The 11,587-nt window shown below is 49.4% G+C and overlaps 1 protein-coding gene and 1 long non-coding RNA gene across 4 annotated transcripts in view; one reads left to right on the top strand and one right to left on the bottom strand.

Moving 5' to 3' along the window:
- The window catches only part of Vps37c (VPS37C subunit of ESCRT-I), a 34,512-nt gene that overhangs the window by 1,497 nt on the left and 21,428 nt on the right, over positions 1–11,587 (top strand). For 2 of the 3 annotated variants that reach the window (XM_005063834.4, XM_040747624.1), the window contains exon 1: positions 9,121–9,318. The exons of the other annotated variant lie outside the window; for it this stretch is intronic. The gene's annotated coding sequence lies outside the window, so the exon portion shown is untranslated. Of the gene's footprint in view, positions 1–9,120; positions 9,319–11,587 lie in introns of those variants that run through there. 3 annotated transcript variants of the gene reach the window in all.
- Positions 1,892–9,089, bottom strand: LOC121140923. The gene is made up of 3 exons (XR_005877878.1): positions 8,265–9,089; positions 7,134–7,264; positions 1,892–1,963 (listed from the first exon to the last, which is right to left on the bottom strand). It is a non-coding gene; the product is annotated as an uncharacterized LOC121140923 (long non-coding RNA).

Genomic DNA, 11,587 nt, shown 5'->3' with positions numbered 1-11,587 from the left:
GGGCTGAAAATTCTCAGAATCCAGGGAGTTTTAATGGCTGAGAATGTAACACCAAGCCACCTGACTTCACAGAGTGGGGAGACTCTTGCTATCTTGGTGATAAAGACACCGTGGAGAAAGCTGAAAACCTAAGTGCCAGGCGCTGTGTCTGCCCTTCCGATCTGACCCAGTTCCCAACTGGCCACGAGGTGTGTCCCACTGTCCCCATTAGAGAGCAGGCTGCCAGGAGGAATGGAGGCCGAGTCTGACAAGCCAAATTGGATATCCAGGACCCACATGGTGGGAGGATAGATCTGCATCCCACAAGCTCCTCCTTGACCTCCGTACACCACTGTGGTAGCACCACGGGTACCCACTCGCTCACATAAAATATGTAATGTAACATTAAGAAATGAAAAATGTGTCAATGGTAAATGAAAGACTTTTACAAAGTTTAACTTTCCCCCAAACCATAAAAGGACAGGCAGTCAGTCCTTGCCTTCATGGAGTCTGCAGTCTGGAGCAAGGTGGGCATGCTCTCAGGACCTAGGAGGCAAAGTGGGCACTAGGCTGGATGGCCATGCTGGGTATGGTGCTGCATTGTCTCACCTCAAGGGGGCAGCCTTGGGTCAGCTCTGACCTGCCACTGTCAGGCTGGAAGGAAGCCATGGTGCCAGGTTGGCCACATTTCCAAGAAAAGTCAGAGTCTGAATATTTATGTGAAATTCCTGCTCTTTGAATGTTAGTGCCTGGGATATTATCATGGATATACTCTGGTTTTCAGACACTGCTCCTGGCTTCTAACTCCCTCCCTGAATCCCAGAGGGTGCAGGCTCCATGCACAGCAGGAAAGATTTTGACAGGGACACCACGACGAATCTGTCTTACTCTTTCTGTTCTGTCACTTTTTTTTTCTCAAGACAGGCTTTCCCTGTGTGAGTTCCTGGCTATCCTGAAACTCATTCTGAAGACCAAACTGACCTCAAATTCAGAGATCCACCTGTCTCTGCCTCCTGAGTGCTGGGATCAAAGGTGTGCACCACCATCACCTGATGACATTTTAACATTCTTGTTGAGGCTCCTGTAGTGTACTGTGTACTGTAGACTCAGAAACCTGCCATTTCCAGGGGATCCAATACCTCTTCTGACACACACACACACACACACACACACACACACACACAACCAACCACAGGTAGTGGAAGTGTTTCCCCAAGCCCTGAGCCACTCAAACAAGTGATTCAAACTCAAGGAGGGCTCGCAGGAACACTGACTTATATTCAGTTGGGGAGAAGCACAGAGAATGCAACATGTAGCTGTGGGTTGGCATCTACAGTCTAGGCACTGAGCCTCGATGTGGAATCTGTGGTAATCTCCAAGTTAGACAAACCAATAACTTAAAAAAAATTCCTGCTGGGCAGTGGTGGTGCATGCCTTTAATTCCCGAGCTCAGGAGGGAGAGGCAGGCTGATCTCCAGTTCTAGGCCAGCCTGGTCTCCAGAGCAAGTTCTAGGATAGCCTCCAAAGCTACAGAGAAACCCTGTCTTGTAAAAACCAAAGATAAACAAACAAAAAAATAAATAATTCCTACTTGATAAATACCCTGATAGGACCCAGGTTTGTTTGCACATCCATACACAACAAATAGACAGCTATTATCTTTTTAAGCATCTTGTCGGAAAAACACCCCTGGGAGCCTTTGGCCTGGCCTGGGATACTCATGTTCACCTCCTTAAACAGGTACTATGGTATAGAACATAGAATAGTATTGCTCTGCCCCCAGGAGTCCAGGGCCCTTTGCTGATCCTGGGGACGGCACTGGGCAGGAAACTCAAACAGAGAGTGGATACTGAGTGATGTTAAAGGTAGTCATTTGGGACTGGGGCTGTAGCTCAGTAAGTAGAGTGCTTGCCTGCTTGCCTGGAACTCATTGCAATCCATCTCTGGCACCGCATAAACCAGGTGTGGTATTGGAGATCAGCAGCTAGGAAAGGGAGAATGGCGGATCAGGAGTTCAAGGCCAGCTTTGATTATAAAGCAAGTCTGAGGTCAGCTCTGATTGTACAAGATCCTGTCTCAAAACAAATGAATAGGGCTGGAGAGATGGCTCAGAGGTTAAGAGCACCGACTGCTCTTCCAGAGGACCTGAGTTCAATTCCTAGCAACCACATGGTGGCTCACAACCACCCATAATGAGATCTGGTGCCCCCTTCTGGCCTGCACACATACACGGCAGCAGGATGTTGTAATCATAATAAATAAATAAATCTTAAAAGAAACAAATGCATAACTAAACATGTTGTACCCAAGTTGCAAAGATCCCCAGAGACCACCAGGAAGACAGACCCACCAACTGTAAAAGCAAGGTTTTAATTGTTCATCCAATCATAACAGGGACCCCGTCTGGCTAGCTGCCGCAGCAGCCGCCAGAGGGGGTGAAGTTCTCTGTCTACTGTTAGGTTTTAAAGACAAAAGTTACAGGATTACACAGGTTGGTGTCTGATTGGTTGACACTTGGGAACAATTAGGAGAACTTCTCAAAGTCATATTTTGGCATGAAATACCTGTGTACCAATTGTTTTCATTGGTCAGTGCTGAGAGGGAACATTGTGTGGTTTCTATGGCATTGTCTTGTTACCTGCAGGTGGTCTGTTGTACATAGATACCAATAGTTTTCAGAACTATGTCTTGGAGACTACAGGGGAGGTTTTGGTTCCCCCTGGAGTTTCTTTTGTGACCAAACAGTTCCCAGGAACCAAGTATCTAGGAGGCTGGGGGGGGGAGGATCTGGAGTTTCCTTTTCTGTAGCCTGTAATGGCTGCTAAAGCAGGGTGCTGAGTGAGGGTCCAGTCCCTTTATTTCTAAGTTATTAGAAGTGAAGCCTTTGAGTTTAGTTTACCCCTTTCAAACAAAGTAAATTTGGTGGTATACACTGTAATCCTAGCACTAGGGAGGCTGAGGCAGGACTTTGTAACCAGCCTGGACTCCATAGTAAGTTTTGGGTCAGCCTGAACTACATTGTGAGTTCCGTGCCTTCCCTTCCCCCAGTAAAAAGGCAAAATAAGCCACACACACACACACACACACACACACACACACACACACACACACAACTCCAATAATCCCTCCCAAACAAAGAGTAATTTTGTTTAGAATAAAAAACTCCAATAATCCCTCCCAAACAAAGAGTAATTTTGTTTAGAATAAGAGAACATTGGGGTTTATATATACATATTTTAAGAGCTCCCAGGTCCTGAAGATATCCAAAAGCATTTACAGTAAAAAAAACACTCCTGCAAAAAAAAAGTTCAACAAAAACTGAATGATAAACATTTTAAAAGGGAGATACGGGGCTGGGGTGTAGCTCAGTTGGTGGAGTGATTGCCTAGCACACACGAGGCCCTGGGTTGGAGCTCTGGCACTCAACTGAAAACCAAAAACACAGCCAGGCAGTGGTGGTGCACGCTGTTAGTCCCAGCATTTGGGGAGGCAGAGGCAGGTGGATCTCTGTGAGTTCGAGGCCAACCTGCTCTACAAAGCTACACAGAGAAACCCTGTCTCAAAAAAACAAACAAACAAAAACCCCAAAACCCAAAGCCCCCCAAAATAAAAAAAACAAACAAATAAGAATCAGGTGTGGTGGTATACACCTGAAATCCTAGCATTTGGGAGGCAGAGGCAGAGACAGAGGGTCACAATTTCAAGGTCACCCTTGGCTGCACAGGGAGTTGGAGGCCAACCTGAGCTCCATGAGATTCTGTCTGAAAAATGAAGAGGGTACTGCAGAGACTCTGGACAGTGTCCGCATTCCTGTTGTCATGGGATACCAGTAAGATCGCCTTTTAGGTTTGGAATTCTTTTGTAATAAGTTGAAATGTTTCCTGTTTTTGGTTTATATTTTAATTTTGTTTGAGGTTAGGTGCTGTTAGCTGGCCTGGAACATGCCATATAGACCAGGCTGGCTTCAAACTTTCAATGGTTCTCCTGCCTCAGTCTCCTAAGTGCTGGGATTACACTATATACCTGGTGACATTTCCATCTTGAAGTCAGTGATATACGCAGAGGGCAAACTTGGGCAGCCTGGCACTGACTCTGGAGCCTCCCTGCTCCCTGCTCCACAACCCCAGGGCTTCTTAACCCAGCCTGCAACTTTGATGCAGCCTGCAGCAGGGCTTAGAAGTAGGAGGGATGGGGCAATTTTGAGAAGAAACAAATTGAGGCTTTCTCCTGCTGGCTTTCTTGTCATTGAGACCATCTGTAGGGTAAGGGAACCCAACCAGCATAAGGGGGGAGAGGGCCCAGGCTGGGCCAGTGGGTTTGTGCAGGGCCAATGGTGGTGGACCCATGAGTGAATATCATAGAGGAGTGGGATACAAGTCAGTGTGGGATACAAGAGGGATCAGACCGAAAGGGACCTTGTGAGGGGACCAGGCGTTTGCAGGGTGGGAGGGGGTGAAAGGGTCACGTAGGGCAGTGGGATATGTAGGGTGAGCCAAGGGCTTAAACAGATCAACTGCAGTCAAAAGCGGACCTCAGACTGCAGCAGCACCTACCCAGGTCCTCCCCACATGTGTCTTCTGGGGCATGAATGCTGGAGACTAGATCTGGTCCTTTCTGCTCCAATCCCTGCTTCAGATGAGGCAGTCTTAGACAATGGCTACTGCTGTGCCACAGGAAAGGGGACAGCTGCATCCGGTGGCTCTTTGATGACTCCAGGTATTGAGGTCACTTCAAAATTTCTGGACACCTAGAACATCTCTCATCTTAAAATTCACCTGCCTCTCACTGACATGCCTGGGGCCCAAAGTCCTCTTCCTGTTTTCCATCCTTTATGGGAAGTGACTTGTCCCCCAGATCAAGTTTCTATTGAAGAGTCCTCAGACTTCCCATTGGTAACTTCTGTTTCATGACATCTCATAGAATCCAAGTGTCAGAGAGTCCCATGGGCATGGAGGGGCACACAAATTCTTTGGTTCCTGGTGGAAGGTAGGTTGTGACTTGGGTAGGTGGCACCTGGCTGGCTTTCTCCATCCTGAGTGCCAAGCAGCAGACATCATCAGTTGATCCCAGCACTTCTGACTTCTGGATAGAGCCATTGAACCCTGAGCAACATAGTTCCCCTTCAGCCGAATGTTCTACTAGTCAGCATTAGCATTTGGATGGAATGACCAGTATTTCCCAAGCCCATCTCCTTTTTTTGGAAGACGGAACACTGAGACCTGCAACATGTGACTTACCAGGATCTATAAGATAAGGCAGAGGGTAGTGGAATCCAGGGCTCCTGGGCTTGATCAATGTCTTCCTGGGGTGGGGTGGGGGGATACATGCTGAGAGCCTTGAGGAGGGGAGGCAGAGATGCCCAATGGTTTGCAGCTACCCCACACTGAGGTTCTTTGTCTCCTCAATTCCAACCTCACATCTATGTCACCAGACCCAAAGAGAGAGAGTGAAGGGAGCACAGGGCAGCTGCAGCTGGCTTGAGGCAGGAAGCCACAGGTGGTGGTACAGGTTGGTGCTGGATCATTCCCAGTGGGGCAGCCTACAGCATTTCCTCCTCTCCTATATTAGCATGGCATTGGCTCATAAAGTCACAAGCACCTTCTACTTGGACTTTGCCGGCTGGAACAAGATATCTTACTGGCTATGTCTACCCTGTGGTCTGCACATGCTCTAGGGTAGCTAAGAATGCATGCAGCACAACACAAAACTGAACTTACTCAAAATATCATGAGACTTGGTTTGTGTGTGATTTGTTGTTGTTACTCAACTACACAGTTCTTAGGTGTGAACTTTGAAATGACATCATGTCACAGGGTTGGGAACCCATGGTTGAGTTGAGCAGCTCAGATGAGGCTGAAGTCCAGGACTTCTTGCTTCTGCAGCTCAAGAACATCCGTGGGGTTTTACAGAGGGAAGAAGACCACACATGCTTCCCAAGGACCTTGTTACAGGGATCTGGCTGGGAAACAGGACAGACCACTGGAAATGGCCAGGCACTTCTCCATCCCAGTGACTGCCAGACATAGGCTCTGGGACAGGTGCTAATGCTGAGAGGGAATACAGGAAGCAGGGCCTGCCAAGGGTGGGGCCATCCCTTGGTGCCACACGGTCATACTGGGGAAGATTAGACAAGAGTATTTACTCTCTCTCTGGTCCTATCAGGGGCTGGGTGAGCCTTCCAGGAAAACTGGAGAGGGCAGACAAAAGCAAACCAAGAGGGCAGAGCCGTTGTTACAGTTAGACGTGACGTCCTCTGTGCTACTGAAGATAGCTAGCCTAGCCATGTGGCCTGTGCCCAGAGTAAACTTGGTTTTGTTGACAGCCATGGCTACTCTTGATCACACAGCCATTCACTCTGAGCCAAGAAATCAAGCACGAATGAGGCTTTAGGTCATGATGGGTAATGAGGTGTAGAGGTCCCCTGGGTGATAGTGTTGCGTTCACCTACAGAGGGAAGATTACAGATGGGCAAGCAGCCATTTACTGAGCTCCAGTATCTCAGATCCTTGCCATTACAAATCTCCCTTGTTGTGGTGGAAATTCCACCCAGACCCCCCTCCCCTAATTGTGGTTTCTTTGAAATTTTTTATTTTTACTCTTTTTAATTGTGTGCATGCATGTGAGTGCAGGTGCCTGCAGGGGCCAGAAGATGGCATCAGATCCCCTGGAGCTGGAGATTGTAAGCTACCTGACCTGGATACTGGGGACCAAGCTTGGGTTCCCTACGAGAGAAATGCACTCTTAAGTGCTGAGCCAGCTCTCCAGCCCCATCATGGAGTATCTTGAAGGAGGATGAGTCTGGGTCTGTCTTTGGCATCACACATGGGGAACATAGCACCAGAAAGCCGAAGGGACTCGGCCAAGGTTAGGGTGGTTTAGTGGGACAGCATGAGCTGTGAGGTCTAGGCTAGTAGTAGCTGGGACTGGCCAGCTGCAAAAGATGGCCTAGCCTGTGAGCCCAGAGGTCTCTTGACCTCCAGTCAGTCCTGGGCCCCTTTGGGGATTCTATGAGGCCAAGTTGAGGCATCTTTCTAATGGATCCTCTCATAGAAGACTGTTTTCAGCCACCAGTTTTTTCTCCTTCCCACCATGCTCCAAGTCTGGTTACTCAAAAGGTCTCCCCACCCCTCCATGGCTTGGCATGGGGGCAGTACTTGCAGAGAGGATGCAGCTGTTCGTCCTCCCCCACATACTTCTGTCCAATCCTCAGGGTCTGGTGGTTTGGGGTTTAGCAGTTTCCAGCATCTGCATCCATGATGCACAAAATGGAGTCTCTGCTTGTCAGCTAAAAATAAAATAAAAATAAAAAAATCACACAGCATAAGGGATGACAAAAACAGACAAATTCACCTGCCCTGACTGGCTCTCCTGACCCTGGAGAAACAGTGTCAGCCTGGCTTTCTGGAAGCTGCTGTTAACAGTCCTCACTTTGACTTTATGTTTTGCGAAATCAGACATTTGCAAAACAAATGGCATTGAGTTCTTATCAAGTTGGCTGGCGCCCATGAGTGGGTAGCACCTGGCTTAGGTAGCTGACTGTCTTCTGTGCGGATTCTTTGTGCAGTAACTGTGCTCCAGGCTGGGGTTAGTTGCTAGAGTGCTTGCCTAGCATGCATGAGGCCCTGGTGTCTGTCTCCAGCATGGCATAGCACCGTGCATGGCAGTGCGCACCTGTCATCTTAGCATTTGGCAGGGAGAGGCAGGAGGTCACTCTCGTCTACTTTGAGAGTTCTGGGACAGCATAGGCTACTTGAGACCTTGGGGAACCCTGTCTCAAAAAAAAATCTGATTGATGAAGGTGGATTACATGACCAGGCAGCCCATGGAACAGTGAAGGGAGGATGTTCTGCCCAGTGGGAACAATGATTATCTTAGAGGTAGAATCTGAAACGGCAAATTTGGGAGCTCCTGTTGAAAATGTGATGACACAAAAGCTGAAGCTCCCGGAAAAAAAAAAAAGGCCACAACTATGTTTATAAGGCTGATAAGTGATTAGAGCTTCTTGATTGTGGAGAGCTGGAATGTTGCACGTACAGGGTCAAATTGTCTCAGAATTATCTTTAGTCTCCTTAACAGCCATTGCTCACTTCTGTGCCTGACCTCACAGCCTTGTGATTACCAGGTAAAATCTTTTACAATTTGTTAACCCTAGCTCCATCAACTGGAAAGCAAAAATGGGTCAGAGAGTGTGTCAGACCCGAGCAGAGATTTCCCCTAATTTGCTGTAACCCACTGATGTAATGTTCCCAGAAATAAGTCTGAAAATGCCTTGATGTATGACTTACTTTTGTTGTTACTTACAAACACTTTGGAACATGTTATTTAAGGCAACCTGAATGTGTCCCTGGCCGTGGTCACTCTTCAACTGGCTCAGATCAAAATGTCTTTCATTCCCTTTGAGATCAGAACTGTTTTGTGTGGACAGAACTAAGATCCCAGTGAAGGAGTAGGAGGCTTTGGATGACACTGAGCCTGTTGTCACCGGTGCCTCTGGACTTTTCCACTTTGTATGACCCAACAACTCCCATTTGCGACGCCGGTTTGTGCTGGTCTCTGCCGCTAGCAACAAAAGTCTAACGCATAACAAAGTGTGGCATTCCAGGTGGCATGACTTTCTTTGGCTGGAAACTTATCTCCCAGGGTCCCCATAAGCACGACTGCGCAGAAGGCAATGGGGAATGGCGTTCAGCTTTCAGGACTGGTTTGTTCCTATGCCTTCCTGGGGCTTGTCACTCTGGGAGAGTGCGGATAAATCAGATCCGATGCTTATACAGAGCTATCATCTACAGAGGACTAAAGTGCAATCTAGGATCCTGTCAAAGGGTGACTTTTAGGAAAACGACTCAGAGCTGTTTGCTGAGTCTGAAGGGGACATTCGGGGCCGCAGTCATTCTAGTCCTACGGCCAAACTATGAAAATGAGTGTGTGGGGCAGGCCAGGGGCACCGCAGTTCTGCTAGCCCATCTGGGCCTCCTTTTGGAGATTCCAAGATTTCTCTCTCAGGCCCCTCAAGGCTGTATCAAAGAAAGACACGCCTGCAAGTGTGCGCAGGCGCACTCGCCATGGGCGGAATCTGCTCGCGGGGGCGGAGCTTTCCCGCGCGGGCGGGGCCAAGTGGCCCTCCGCGGGTGTGGTTCCCGGCTGCTGCCAGCGTATGAGTGCCGATATCGTGGCTGCTTCGAGGCTCACGAGTCGGGACGCCCGAGGAACGGCGGAGGGGCAGCGCGGCCTGATCCCGGCGCGGACTCTGGAGGGAGTCACATCCGGCGGAGGCGGGGCTCGCGGATCCCGGAAGTGCGGGCGGCGGCTGATTGCCTGCGGTGGCGGCGGCCGCGGCAGGTGAGCGCCGCTGGGGAGGGTCCCGGGCAGCGGCGGGCAGCGGCGGGCACCGGCGGACTGTGGAGGAGGCGTTGCCGGCGAGCTTAGAGGCCCCTCCGCCTGCCGCCTGCCTGGCCGAGGCCGGCGATTGGGCACAATGGGCGCGTGACTCCCCGCGGGCCTGCGCCCCTGCAGCGCGGTGGGAGGGATGGAGGGTGGGAGGCTGTCCTCGCTGGTCGCCTGAGCTCCGCCCCTTCCCACCTATCTGCTAATGCCACGCAGCCCTTCACACTGTGTAGGAGCATCTTTGTGGTCAGGTGTCATTAAGGGCCTCTACCCTTTGTACGGATCGGGAAACTGAGGCCTGTGTGGTCAGACTTGCCCCAGCGGCGTAGTAAGGTTGGAGGAACTCTCGCCTTCGACTTGCTGGCCTCTGTTTTTCCCTAGAGTAGCAAAAGGCTGGGGTTCTCTTCCCATTTCTTCTGAACCCCCACCTGAACTGTCCAGCATGGCTGAGCTGTCCTCATTCCTGGACCTTTCCCGTGCAAAGGACAGCGATGTCTGGTGGGAGCATGTGCCTGGTTCTCCTTTGTTGTCCCTCCCAACACCCAGACAGCTGGTTAGGGGTGTTCTTCCACTTTTTGGGTGGGGGAAGGTGTTCCCTGAGGATGTGTTTGAGTTACTGGTAGAGTTTACTACACATCAGGGTCACAGCTCTTGAGTCTAGCCTATACCCTGTAACTCATACTGGGATTGCCCGCCTTAGCCACAGAGCCTCAGAGTCCCGGGTCTCCTTCATTGCTCCTGCCTCTTATCCAGGAGTCCACTCAAAACGTGGCACTCCACATGCAGTGACTGTCAGCCCTACAGCTGGAGATGGTGGTGACAGAGGGACTTAGGAAGGAAAGACTCTTATTTGATTGGGACCCAGGGAGGGACCTGATCTGGGCTGCTGGGTGAAATACTGGACTCTGAAATGAGTCTTTGTTCTTAGCCGTCATAGTGCGCAGAAAAGCCTTTTTCCTAAGATTATCTTGGAAATCTAGCCTAGTGCCTTTGTAATTTCCTTTAAGTAGAAAACACGATGGGCTGCTTCAGTGGGGCGGTTTCTCTTGATGTTTTGCCAATAAGTTCTGACTGCTCGTGTGACTGTCCTTTGCTGGGTACTGTCCTTGGGAATGTTTTGAACATATTGGACACAGAACACCTCTGAGTGGCTGGTAATCCCAGGTTATGGAGTTGTTGAGATGTTAGGTCACTTGGCTAGTGTCAACCAGTGAGTGTCTGGCTGAGTTAGGATTTTAACCCTCTTGTCTCTTTTCAAAGCAGATGTGCCTTCAACCGTTAATTCTGCCTTTCAGATGCCTCAGTTTCCCTAATGTATTGGAATTTAAGAATTATCTGTGATCCGGGCGTTGGTGGCGCACGCCTTTAATCCCAGCACTTTCGAGGCAGAGGCAGGCGGATCTCTGTGAGTTCCAGACCATTCTGGTCTACAAGAGCTAGTTCCAGGACAGCCTCCAAAGCCACAGAGAAACCCTGTCTTGAAAAAACAAAACAAATAAACAAACAAACAAAAAACAACAGAGCTCCATTTCTGGAGAGTCTTATAATGTTATTTGGAGGGGACCCTAGGAGTCTGCTTTTAGCCCATACACATTGGGGGATTCTGATCTTAATGCAAATTTGTAGGTTTGCCGGGCCATTGGAGCTTGGAAGTGCGATGATTACTCCAGATTCTTGGTATCCTTTTGCTTATTTCTTTGACATATGCTAATGTGCCATTGAAAGAGCTTTGAGATAAATAGCCACATGAATCATTCCTGGACACTGTTGGCTAGAAGTAGTGGGGTTTTCCCAGACTAACCAATGAGGTCATTGAAGACCTGTATTAGTGCAGTTATATTACTATTGTGGGGGAATTGTGTTAGAAATTTCCTCTTGGGATCTGGAGTTTCCAGAAGGCTCTAACCTGTCCCTGCCCAGTTTGCCTGGCGACACAGATTTCAGCGATGGTCACAGTCTTTATCTGCTTTCCCTTGCTGTTTGGAAAATGGGGAATATCAAACAGGTTTGCCCTGATTGAGCTGGGGCTGACAAGTCAGGCCCTGGGGCTTAGGATGGGCTGGGGAAGGGAGAGTCTCCACAGTACTTCAAGACTGGTAACTTCAGCAGGGTAGGCTTGTGCATTTGAATACTTTAACTCCCACAGCGAGGTGTCTCAGCAGGTTCCACAAGCAGCAGAAGACCCTGATAGGATTGTGCTGCTGCTTTATGCCCTGTAAACAGC

The sequence above is a fragment of the Mesocricetus auratus genome, unplaced genomic scaffold, assembly GCF_017639785.1.
Source record: "Mesocricetus auratus isolate SY011 unplaced genomic scaffold, BCM_Maur_2.0 Super-Scaffold_4256, whole genome shotgun sequence".
Classification (NCBI taxonomy): domain Eukaryota; kingdom Metazoa; phylum Chordata; class Mammalia; order Rodentia; family Cricetidae; genus Mesocricetus; species Mesocricetus auratus.
This window is presented reverse-complemented; position numbering and strand designations above follow the sequence as displayed.